General features: G+C 46.9%; 1 long non-coding RNA gene across 1 annotated transcript; it reads left to right on the top strand.

Moving 5' to 3' along the window:
* The first annotated feature begins 1,230 nt into the window (after positions 1-1,230).
* LOC140364582 (uncharacterized) lies at positions 1,231-3,754 on the top strand. Its single transcript, XR_011927718.1, has 2 exons — positions 1,231-1,459; positions 3,227-3,754. It is a non-coding gene; the product is annotated as an uncharacterized lncRNA (long non-coding RNA).
* Positions 3,755-4,011: the final 257 nt, after the last annotated feature.

The following is a 4,011-nucleotide window of genomic DNA, read 5'->3' as shown; positions in this document are numbered from 1 at the left end:
GTGTGACCAAATGAAGGAATGTACGGCAGCCCAGGAGTTACTTCTTTCTTTTTCTTTTGTAACAATTTAGCCCACCCCTCGGCCCTTTCGAGACCCTTCGTTCCCCCTTGATTAATAAATGTTTATGCGTTTCAGTGTGCAAGACAAAGGGGGGCTGGCCTGTGACCCCGGGATCCCAAACCAAGCGTAGGTTTATTGTGAGGCTCTGGAAAAGGAGCTTTAGGACCGAGACCCCGCGCCACTGACCACACTCGTCCTCAGAGCCGGTTCCATTCATGCGCGCACCACTGCATGTCGCCTGCAGCTTCCATTGTTTCAAAGGGAACAATGGCGTCCCCTTCCTCTCTCTCTCCAACTTGCTCTATGCATAGCCTGATGCAAGTCCCAACAGACTTGAAACCGTTTTAAAAAGAATTAAAACATGTTGACAAAACGATAACCCGCTCAGTAATATCCAGCTACGTTGCATCACGCATGGCGTTGCGTCATGGCACTCACCAGCAGTGGTCTAAAGCAAGGCAATAACATGAGCAGAGAACAACTTTCAAATGAGAAACACGTTTAGGACATTTAACTGCAGTGTCGTTCAAATCATCCCAATGTGAATTTGAACTTGGCACAGCACATGTTCTCATATTACATCATCCACAGGCCCAAGCTCATGGATCTTTGTCAATCACAGAGAGACAAACACCTGACAATCAAGAATAATTATATTTCATTTGGGGGAAATAGACAAAAGCAAAACGCAATAATGAGTTTGTGCAGTTAAGTTGTTTGTCCCTTTGTGTATTTAAAATGCAGAGGATTTGTTTGAGCCATTTACTTGCCACAGCGTAAGAGCCAAAAAGGAATGAGGTTTAGCAGCAGGATGCGCGAACCAGCAACGCATTAATGGACTTCTAAAGACAAACGGCACTAAACGTGATTAATTATGGGCGGCCCACAAGCATTTTACTGGTGCTTCAAGACATTATTTTAACATGTTTTGATGAAATAAAGGGTCTATAGCTTCGGAAGGGGACGATGAAATGCCAAAAATAACTTTTTTCTTGCGGATCACTTTAAATTTAGACACAGGATGCTCCAGAGCTAGTACAGATTGTCAGTGTAATTGTGCGCGCGCATTCATATGTATAAAGCATGTGTGCGCGCATGTGGGGGAGAGAGAGGCAAAAGGAGAGAGAGGCTTTACTCATTGTAATGCACACAGCGACCTGCCCTCTTTTGGAAAAAAACGCGAAAGCGCAGCCATGCTTTGCAGAGGCTACTGCACCGCTCTCACTGCAACTTTAACAAACGGACCGCTGTCCACCATTGAAAAGTCGAACCGGGAATACCAGCGTGAAGCGGCGCCTCGTGAGCACCTGCAGTGCGGTTGTAAGCTTTGAGTCGAACAAGGGCCACTGAGAGCTTGTGCAGGGCAATGTGGAGGCTCGGTGTGCCGTGGACCTGCACGGTGAGTATATGTGCTGAGGTAACAAGAGCGAGTTCTTTTTTCGTCCTGTGTCTCATATGTATCAGTCTAAATGTTTAGGCTTTTGCCTGTGCGAAAGCTTCAAGCGGCTCTTCACAGAAAAGAACACGCTTCTCCTCTCCACGCTGCACAGTGCGTGCACCTGCCATTGTTACGATGGGCTTAACAAACAGGCTTCTAAAAGCGCAACTAAACATTGAAGGGTGAAGAGTTCGCTTCTTTATGTCAAAGCGTGCAGAATGAATTAGAAACGCATTATACGATGTGTCTTTCTTACACTCCATGTTTGTTGAATGTGTGCATCGTAGGACAATGGGGGTCGTTGTCTGATGGTGGCGAGATAGTTCCAACCAAAATATGATTACATGCTGACAAGCCACGAGTAAGCCCCAAACTACCATAAAGTCGCAGGATATTCAGGAGCTGGGATGGTTTCCGTCTAAAATGGCGATTCTCTTTGTCTCCCTGTTCTCTCTCCTTCCCTCACAAACGGTCAGTAAATGTCGCGAATTTGCCACACATCCGACTCCATGTCTTAATATCAGGCTACGCTCTCTGTGTATTTGTCCCTTTGAACACCTGCTTAGATGACAGATTGTGTCATTTGAAGTGGTCCTAACAGTAACAGTGCGTTCGTGAGCGCGAGCCCTTCTGTCAATCCGGATCAGGTGGACTCTATGTGTTTTAACCTTTTCACACATGGCGCTCTTAAACGAAGGCTTACAGATATTTCTACACCTAAATTGTTTTCCCCCCAAAAGAACAACCCTTAAACCTTAATGCCATCACCCCCAATCTGCACGTTCATTATATAACAGGAGACACAAATCAGTTCTTCACTACAGCTCGAGATTTCAAGGCATTTCTCAAGAAGACAGCACTTGACATTTCTCTCATCGCTTCACACTAAACATTATTTGTCCATACACTTCAACAAACAGCAGGCTCAGATGTCTCCATCACTCCCTGTGCGCGCGTGCATGTGTGCGGGAGTGTAAGCCTGTCAATGTACGCGTGAGTGAGTGTGAGAGTGTCACGTGTGATCTGGTTTTGGGGATAGTGCGTGTTGCGTAACAGTTCGCAGCCAATGCCAGATTTGGGGCTTCTCATTTTTCGGGACCATTGTTGGCACTTCCTCCCGTGGTCTATCCACAGTTGCACATAGACTTTTACATAGTGTCATACGGTGTACGGTCATACGGCCACGCGATAGCACCCCAAACCCAAAGTCGTCAATTTCCCTCCTAGTTTCAAGGACACGGGCTGGTGCTGCGGAGGACGCTGGGAAATATAGAGGAACATCTGTTTGGCCAGTGACGTCATCCCCCTCCTCCTCCCCCTGCGTCCCAATCCTCTTGTGCTGAAGGCAGATGCTTCATTTGTTTGGCTGGAGCTCCATTAATCCCAAAGTCACAGGAAAAGACCGGACGGAGAGAGATCAGTCCCATTCAGGCTGCGGCTTTGCAGTGAGGGAGATGCGCTCCCGGACGCACGTATCCAGAGTGCTGCTGCGTACAGGACAGCCGCAGTTTCGGCACCATTTACAATTTGTGGCTGTTTGATGTGTGACCCACGAACTCTTAATTGGGTTGGGGGAGCTATGCACGTTATGCCACTAGGAAAATCAATAGTTTGGGAGCGGACTGTGACTTTGTCAAATGGACGCTTTTGTGCTGGTCAGATGGAAATGTAGGACACTGTGATCTGCTTTTTTCAAATGAAGTGACGCATTTTGTGCTTTCCTTCTAGGTGCACTGTCGGATAATGAGGACTTCTTTGCTCTGACACACTATGGAAAAAAATCCAACGAGAGGACACCTAAGGAAGCTTTTTTTATTTAAAGCAGACTGGAATCCAATATTTACTCAACAACGGCGCGCAGTATCCTGCGTTACAGCTTATATGTTGCCCAGGCTGTTGTGTACCATAGCCCTTGATCTCCTTGATCGGGCAGGATATGTCTTTGGATCTGTTTTGGATTTGGATATTTGTATTTTTGGGCCATGTTATTTCAGGCCGCACCTTGCTGTAATGTCACTTTGTATTTTGTTAATCTTTAGTGCACGCATTACGCATTTCCAGGACATGTCGAAACAGACTGCTGGTTGCGTCTCTCCGTGTTCACAGCGGACCTTGATTTAATGTCTTACAATTAAGGCACGCGGTGAATGCCAAGAGATGATCCTCCTCACTTCGCTGTGATAACTGTCAAAACCTGTTTTTATCTTGTGTCATGTATGTGCACTTCTTTTAACCGAATAAAGAAAATACACAATCTTTTGTCGAGCCCAGTTTTTTTTGTCAGTGTGCCGTTCCTTGTGCGCAGTGTGGTGTGTGTCTTATCAGCGGGAGCTGTCCATCCGCACCAAGGCTTCTGGGAGCGCTGTCCATCTTCGGTGGTGCTGAAATGTGCGCGCCACAGATCAGCCTTTTGTTTTAGTGCTGCCTGGACACAAGGCGGAAATGGCTCAGCTGAGGATAGTACAGGAATGCAGGAGACACTACTGCGGCTGAAGACTCCAGCGAGCACGCAC

Source organism: Eucyclogobius newberryi, unplaced genomic scaffold (assembly GCF_026437365.1).
Source record: "Eucyclogobius newberryi isolate DKJ021-1_F unplaced genomic scaffold, fEucNew1.0.hap1 SCAF_18, whole genome shotgun sequence".
NCBI classification, from domain to species: domain Eukaryota; kingdom Metazoa; phylum Chordata; class Actinopteri; order Gobiiformes; family Gobiidae; genus Eucyclogobius; species Eucyclogobius newberryi.
This window is presented reverse-complemented; position numbering and strand designations above follow the sequence as displayed.